Source organism: Limanda limanda, chromosome 20 (assembly GCF_963576545.1).
Source record: "Limanda limanda chromosome 20, fLimLim1.1, whole genome shotgun sequence".
Taxonomy (NCBI): Eukaryota; Metazoa; Chordata; class Actinopteri; order Pleuronectiformes; family Pleuronectidae; genus Limanda; species Limanda limanda.
In genome coordinates this window covers 5977387-5986326 of record NC_083655.1, presented here as the reverse complement: position 1 = coordinate 5986326, position 8940 = coordinate 5977387, and the positions used below count along the sequence as shown (strand labels likewise).

The 8940-nt window shown below is 41.0% G+C and overlaps 1 pseudogene; it reads right to left on the bottom strand.

Annotated features, from left to right (window-relative positions):
- Window positions 1-2313: 2313 nt before the first annotated feature.
- LOC133027253 (small ribosomal subunit protein eS12-like) lies at window positions 2314-2703 on the bottom strand (annotated as a pseudogene).
- Between the last annotated feature and the right edge of the window lie 6237 nt (window positions 2704-8940).

Below are 8940 nucleotides of genomic sequence, written 5' to 3'. Positions count from 1 at the left end.
CTTCTCTCTCAACACCCGTATCCATGTTTTTTTTCCCTTCGTGCATGAAAAACAAGCCAAGGTTTTGATCGTGCCCTGTCGACGTTACAGTCCACAAAATGAATTATTTTTCTCATGAAGCACATTTTACTGCCTTGTTAGCGAGCTGTAAATTCTTCACACCATGCGATGCGTCCCTGTCTGCGGCGGCGGAGAGTGCGGCAAAGATTTAGAGCAATACACAGGATTGATGATTTCGGGTTTGGCACAGGAGACGGCCCTTCATGTTTTTCTCTCCATCATGGCTCACTTGAGAGTCTTCTCGGATCATTATCGCTAATGTACGTGTAATTTCCTGGAGAAATCTCTGGATATTTGTGTCACGAGTCCTCGGGCTCTGGGGAGTCTTTTGCAGTGCTAAGGTTAAGTAATATGAATAATAAAAAAGAAATCTGTGAAACGTATTGAGTTCTATCAGTTATTTCCATTTTCATGCTGTACAGTGTAAAACAAGTTTAGAACCAGCAGCAAACTACCCAACCTTCACATGCTGCAGTAATTAGATTCCTTCAAGTGCGAAGGTAGAGAGTTCAGTCTCCGTATCTGCACATTGTGGGCGGGTCAGATGTATATTCATAGTTGGGTGTGCAGATTAATTGGCTTCCCGTGCAAGTGAAAATTACCTGAATTTGTGTGTAAGTGCGCACGTAGGCAAACGTACGCCACCGCTGACTGACCGGTATTTCAGCCCACTGACTAAATCAAATGAGTGTAGTGTGTGAGTCTGTGAGTGGGTGTAATGAAGTTGTGCCTGTCTGCAGCAGCTTATCACAGATCTATCTTCCTCTGCATCTGCATCTGCATGCGAGATGTGAATTTGATACATATACACACAAATTCCATCTATCTATCTATCTATCTATCTATCTATCTATCCATCCATCCATCTATCTATCTATCCATCCATCCATCTATCTATCTATCTATCTATCTATCTATCTATCTATCTATCTATCTATCTATCTATCTATCTATCTATCTATCTATCTATCTATCTATCTATCTATCTATCTATCTATCTATCTATCTATCTATCTATCTATCTATCTATCTATCTATCTATCTATCTATCTATCTATCTATCTATCTATCTATCTATCTATCTATCTATCTATCTATCTATCTATCTATCTATCTATCTATCTATCTATCTATCTATCTATCTATCTATTTATCTATCTATCTCTCTATCTATCTATCTATTTATCTATCTATCTATCTATCTATCTATCTATCTATCTATCTATCTATCTATCTATCTATCTATCTATCTATCTATCTATCTATCTATCTGTCTGTCTGTCTGTCTGTCTGTCTGTCTGTCTGTCTGTCTGTCTGTCTGTCTGTCTGTCTGTCTGTCTGCCTGTCTGTCTGTCTGTCTGTCTATCTATCTATCTATTTATCTATCTATCTATCTATCTATCTATCTATCTATCTATCTATCTATCTATCTATCTATCTATCTATCTATCTATCTATCTATCTATCTATCTGTCCTTCTTTCTATCCTTCTATGTATCCTCATTTTTATCCTTCTATCCTTCTATCCTTCTTTCCTTCTATACTTCTATCCTTCTATCCTTCTATACTTCTATACTTCTATACTTCTATACTTTTATTGTTCTATCGTATTTGCTCGATGTGAGATCAGTTTTTTTATCTCCAAAAATCAGGACTCCAGTTTTAAACTCCTATAATTTATATGACTAAAATGAATGAATAATATGAATAAAGGACAATTGTTTCCCTCGATGGAGAGGTATTCTCATCATTCTTCTAATGCCCTATCTTTACCAGCATTATCATAAAAGGCGATTTACTCTGCAGAACCATACGGAGCTAATGATTTAAAGTGCATATGGGAAACCCCTTCAATGTGCTTTCAACATATATGAATGAGGTCAAGGAGGCTTGAGTATAAATATATATTAAAGTTAGTTTTTGGAGTCCAGATCCTCTTTCAGTCCGCGTCTGGGTTGATCATCTGCAGCTTCGTCTCAACAGCAGAGATGAGTTTCCCAGTTACGATGTACTACACTACTCCAGCTGTTTCATGAGGATTCACACACACGCCAGCGTTAAGACAAGCAGTGAATTATGGGTCTGTCTCAAAAGACTGCTCATGCGTTTCATGATGTTCCTGATACATAACAGGTGGAGACCTACAGTAGAAGTTAGTAAAAGAAAGGTAAACTTTTATTATGAAACTGTTATGAAAGTTTGAAAAGCTGGTACCGGGCTGTATTAGTTTTATCGTCTCTGGCGTCTCTGCCATTAATGTTGCCTCAATGCAATGAAGTATTTGAAATATTTCTTGATCACATCTTAGGCTTGAGATCGTAGTACTTGAGAACATAGTACTTAACTACGCTGTAGCCCACCGTCTTGCAGGGTTCGCCCTCACGGTCCAACTTGCACAGACCAATCCAGTCACTTCTTGTTGCCCTGATGCTCATTGCAGAGCGCTTCTGCCAGCTTGACATAAATAGGATCTTTAGAGTCGGCTGCAAGGAGGCAGAGTTGGACCTGACGCTTGTCCAAAGCCTGGGCGGCCTCACACACACCATGAGCAAGGTCATCGTGGTCAGGTGCGGTCTCGAGTCCTTCAGGGAGAGCGGTGTTGACGTGCACCACACCTCCGGCAGCAGGACCTTCCTCTGCCATTGTAGATGTGTGATGGACGGAGGACGTTAGGTTCCCGTCCTCCTCCTCCCAGGCAGTGGATAAAGGGACGAGAAGCTGGAAGCAGTCGACCAATCGCAACACAGTGGGTCAGCTGGCCAATCAGAGCCGACTGGGCTTGTCTCGGGAGGGGATCAGAGAACAAAGAGTTGTACCTAAGTGCTCCCAGGTTCCAGGGTACATTTGGGCAATTGTCTGCGAGCCTTAAGAAGGGAGAGCTAGCGTAGAGCGGTCCGAGGTTTATAGCTTTATGTGTAAGTCTGTGCAAGAAGAGATATATACGTACTTAAGTGGAAACACATGTGCGCCTGCACTACGCATGTGTTCGGCAATAAATCTGAGATATTGTTGATTTTTACCACATGAATGAGCTCACTAGCTTCTCCCACGCCTCATAGCAGAAGATATTAAACGTGCGTGCTATTTTAAACATTGTTGATCGTTGGTTTGAAAGTGGTGGAGAGGGAAGAAGCAGATGAGAGGGGGAACCTTTGACCTTTGCGAACCCATCTCAGGCTCTGTGTTCCCAGGAAGCGTGAGTGTATATGTGTGTGTTTGATTTCCACTTAGTTTCTGACCTCTGTGTGTTTGTGGTTGTTTTGGGGGGAAGACAACAGGGCGTGGTTTAAGGAGGGGGGGTGGAGCTCCCGTGTGTGGTCCCCTCATGGCCACCACTGGACTCTGGCGCTGTGCTCTTCTGCACTTGTTTCTCGACCAAACCTCGACCTTCAGTGGCTAAATGTTCTCCTCCGTCTGGAGAGGACCCTCTGCTGAGTTCAGGTTCACTCTGTAATTTTATTAAACCACTGCTGATATTACACAGAGCAGCACCTGACAGATATAACTGAAACGTACTCAACACCACAGACAATATGAAATTACTAACATACGCTATTTCAGTCATTTTCTGACAGTGAGTGAAGACATTTTCTAAGATTCTCCTATAATATAAAAGCCCATAAACTAAAGCTTTAAAATTTTTTTTTGTAAACATTACAGTGCAGTTGATTGTTGTATTTCTTTTTCAGTTCTCTCCGAAATGCACCTTAAAGTATTCGTATTGAAGGATTTGAAATGTAAAGATGTTGTAAAAATTTGACAAATGGAAATTAAACAGTAGTCAACCCTTTAAAGTGACTCCTTGTCCAACAGGATAGCTCTCCTCATCTGTATCTAAATGTTTGGGTGAAAAAGAAAAAGGTTTAATTGAATCGTAAAAACTTTCCCTCATAAACAATCATGACGTGTGCCTCTCTTGGCAAAACCCCCCTCTCCTGAAATCTAATATTAAAGTATTACACGGCTAGATTCACTTGACCCACATCATAAATGATCCCATCCGAAGTTGGGAAAGTCAAAACAAAACTAGGATTTTGGCGGCGGGCCTAGACGGAGGCAGGATGCCACAACAGAGCCGTGCCGACCACAACGTCCAGGGTGGAGGATTCGCTTGGTGCATGTGACAGAGGTATCCAAGGGAGGGGAAAAGAAATCCCTCTCTTGTGGTGGTTCTTTTAAGTCCGAGCCAAAGAGGCAGTTAGAAGGATTAGGGTGGATCACCACTGGTTTGTCTTGATGAGCTGTGGTCACCAGATTGCCAGTTTGCTGTTGTGCTGCTCTGGCTCCTCAGAGGGCAAAAGGTTCTTGTGGAGCCTCTACAGAGGGACTCTTGCCCTTTGGCTTCTGATAGGACTTGAAGAAGTGCTAAGTACAAATCCAACAAGAGCCACATGACATGAACCTGCAATTATATCGCAGTGATGGATAGACAGGCAGTGGGAGAACGCTCTCTATGGCATGAGATCCAGAGCAGTGCTGGGAATTCAAAAAGGAAACAACATCGGTGCCACCTCATTGTTTTTATCGATTTTAGGAAACGTTCCTTTTGAATATGTCACACCGATGTATCATTGTATTTTTTACAGTTTTTTATTTATTGTCATCCTGTCTTTCAACCACCAAGGACGTTAGGCTTTTACTTTTAAGCAAAAACTTATCAGATTGATACAAAACTTGGTTGGAGGATGCAGTCTGGGTCAAGGAAGAACCCATTAAATGTTGGTGTCGAAAACTGGCTTTGGTGGTGTCACGTTATACAGAATTCCATTCTAGGTGATGTTTTTTTTCTCTTCCGGTAATGTAAAGAATGCAAAAATCGATCATGACCAAAATAAACACATCATACACCTAAGGAGTTTTTACCTACAATACTTAATTCAGGGCAATAAAGTCTCTGGGACACTAAAGTTGTTATAAAGACCTAAAGATGGCATATTTCTAACATGTAGACTATTTTTGTCGTAACTTCAGTTATTGGTCTTTATATTTGAGCTGTAATGCGTTCCTGCGGTGCTTTAATTCAAGCTGAAAACCTAAATTAAAACATAATCTATTAAGGTTCATCCTCAGTAAACTCACTGTCCCCAAACATCACTTTTTCCCTTGTGTCATGGACATGGTGAACGTGGGTGGTCTCCTCCAGTAATAAGTAAGGAAATTAAACAGTAGTCAACCCTTTAAAGTGACTCATTGTCCAAACAGGATAGCTCTCCTCATCTGTATCTAAATTCTTGGGTGAAAAAGAAAAAGGTTTAATCGAATCGTAAAGACTTTCACTCATGTAATACAAACATGACCTGTGCCTCTCCTGGCAAAACCCCCCTCTCCTGAAATCTAATATTAAAGTATAACACGGCTAGATTCACTTGACCCACATCATAAATGATCCCATCTGTGATATCAAAATAAACACATAATATACCTAAGAAGTGTTTGACTTACCAAGTCTTAATTCAGGGCAATGAAGTCTCTGAGACACTAAGGTTGGTATAAAGACCTAAAGATGTCATATTTCTAACATGTAGACTATTTTTGTCGTAACTTCAGTTATTGGTGTTTATAATTGAGCTTTAATGCGTTTCTGCGGTGCTTTAATTTTTATCTGAAAACCTAAATTAAAACATGGATCCATTAAGGTTCATCCTCAGTAAACTCACTGTCCCTAAACATCACTTTTTCCATTGTGTCACGGACATGGTGAACGTGGGTGGTCGCCTCCAGTAATCGCGCCAAAAATCACAAACCCACTCCGGTGAAAGTAGCGAGGGAAATGATGATGTGTCAACAAACCCGACACAGTTTGTTGACAGACCTCAACAAACTTTGCAGGAAGTAGCTTCCTCTGACATCAAGGTTATTTCACAGATCAAAGACCCATCGAGGGATTTCATCTCTTTCTTTCAGCCTTTTACACATTTCAACATCAGCTCTCCCTGTCCCTACATATATGAGGAATGTGCTTAAATAAACTCTCACCATCTGCAAATAGAAAATCCATAAAACGTTCCTTGCCTGACACGGAGGTTGAAGATGTAGTTCCTTGAGGAAACAAGCCCGATCAATGTGATTGCTCCAATAAGATCAAGACGCCGTGCAGTATATTTCATTTGACACACAAACCGATCATAAAACACTCCCGTCAGAGTTTCTGCTTGGCTCGCAGGTGTGTGATTAACTCCTGTGCACCCGTGTATTTGCTCTTCATTACATCCCAGCGCTTGCTTGTCATATGGAATATTAATGATTAATGCTGCTCCTTCTCCTGTCTGAGATATTATTGCCAGACTTCTCACCTCAGAGCGGCACAGTGCAGTTTTAAAAATGGCACAGAAATTAGTACATAAAGCATTAAGTACTCAAAAGGCACTTCTGGCAAGAGTGAGTGTTTTAATATGGGAAATATATTTAAGTGTGTATTTACAGACGTCGGTATTCATGATTGAAAATCAAGAATTACTATATATTATATCACCTCAATATTAACAGCTACGTACCACTTCAGATTGTCCAAAACATTTCCTTGTTCTTTCATTCTCATATTCATACACATGGGGGCTCTGGGGGTCTGAACACCGTCCTCCTGTTGCTCTCCCACCCCCCCCCCCCTCTCTTTGCCCGTATTGACCTTAGACACCTCCACGTAAACAAGGGCGAGCACGCCCGAGACACCGAAATACCCTGCACTCCCTCTCTTTCATCTGCAGCTCGACTTGCAAAGTGTCGATTGAAGGAGCAGCACCAGACTAAACACACTGAAGGATCATTCAGAGCACACCCCCCAAAAATAGCTCATAAAAGACATGTTGTGCGACTTGCATTTGACTCTGCTCACCACACACGCAGCCTCTGTGGCTTCTCCTCCGTCCTCCACCCATCCACGTCCTCCTCCACTCTTTTGTCCTTTTTTACATAAATCAATATCTGTCTGGGGGTGCGGGGCTGCTGATTGTTTTTACAGAGCGTCTCTGTGTAATTTGGCTAAATGGCACTTGCGCCCGGTTGACTCTGGGATGGTAAACAGTCTGGCTGGCAAAAAGGGAGTGAGCAGATCGTCTGGAAAGCATGCAATCAGCCGTAATTGCTGTTGTGGACTCTGGATGTATTTGATTACTTACCTGGATGACGGGCGTGATGGCAGCCTTGAAATAATAAGTGGTATTTGGGTTAAATGACAGAATATGGATCATATTCAATGTGTCATGTTCTACCTGACATGGCTGGATCCATTATTATGTCGCACGAGAGATTTCCAACATAAAAATGATCAAGGACTTTGCACACATGAATTCCCTTGGTCTTTTTTTAAGAGCCCCAATAAAAAGTTGCAAAAAAACGAAAGCTTTTACAATGTGTGAGAGTAGCTACTGTTGCCAGAGTCAGTGGGTTTGAGTTGTTAAAATCAAAGAAGTGAAGTCTCCTTCTCTTCGGCTGCTGCAGGACTCAAACTCACCACTTGGTAATGGAAATACACAGGTTTTTAACAACAAGCGTGGTTCTGAGTCAACATGGATAATGTAATGTGATGTAAGTGCAACTGGAACCAATGAATAAGTTTGATACTGAGGGTTTTTAGTGTTTTCCTCCACTATTACAAATGCAAAGATGATAAACAAGCACCCGAATGTTCCTCATGTGCAAATAGGGATCATCATAAAAAACTATAGGTCATTTTTATTCATCTACAATAACAATGACATTGATTGCTTGAAACAACAGTTTCTTATTTGACTCTTTGGTTTGCTGCACGTCCCCTTAAAGCCCCATCAGGCCTCATACCTCAGCGTTTCCCGCTTCTCAAAGAATGTGAAACATGGTTCGGATGCTCGAGCTGCCAAGTAATAAATTGCACAGAGGGGGTCACACTGGTTTCACACATTCAGACGTTCTTGCATTTAATGGGGCTACGTCACACACACACACACACACACACACACACACACAGCTACTAGATATATATACTTTGGTCCATTTGCAAGAAATGTGAAACTTGACAAATTTAACTCCCTTTGAACTGCACACACAAGTAGAGAAACACAACATGAGCACAAATGTACCCACTGAGACGCACACACAAACACATACACACACAAACGCACTGATATGTGTATATGCATTGAAAATTGTCTCTCTTCCAGTTCTTTCCCACTAATCTCTGACTGTCAGCTGCACTGTGCATGAACCCAGATACCTCCACTCCTATCCTCCCCCTCTTTAAATACAATCTGAGTAATATACAGAAAGTTAATCGTCTGGAACATTTACTCACACACACACACACACACCCACACACAAGTTTGTACTTCTATCTTAGTGAGGACACTCAGTGGCATAATGCATTCCCTAGCCCCTCACTCGAACCTTAACCATCCAAACTAAATGCCTAACCCTAACCTAAACTCAATCCTAACCCTGAAACCAAGTCTTAACAATCAAACAGTCATTTTAAAAAGTGAGGACTGGCCAAAATGTCTTCACTCTGTAGGGCCAATGTTTACAATTGTTCTCACAAAGGTATGAATACAGGAACACACACAGTTGGCTTTTGGAGTTGCATTGCAAACCGTTATATATTGATTTTAGTGGATTTCAAATGAGCAAGTTATTTGTTTAACCCACAGTGTCTGCTCTCTTTAAAATTACTCCATAAGAACATTAAATGACTTAAAGCGTAAATATGTTGCTAATCTTTATTTTCACTGTAAACAAATACTGTAAAAATTAAAATATCAAACTATGCATTGATCACGTTAATGTGCCTGAAGCCGTTGACCTCCAAAGTTGTCCAAACACAATAAAAAACCCTGTCAGTGGATTACATTGTTGCACTTATGTCCTCAGTAAGAAGCAAATGGGGGCAATGTCTAATTCAAAAATAAGATT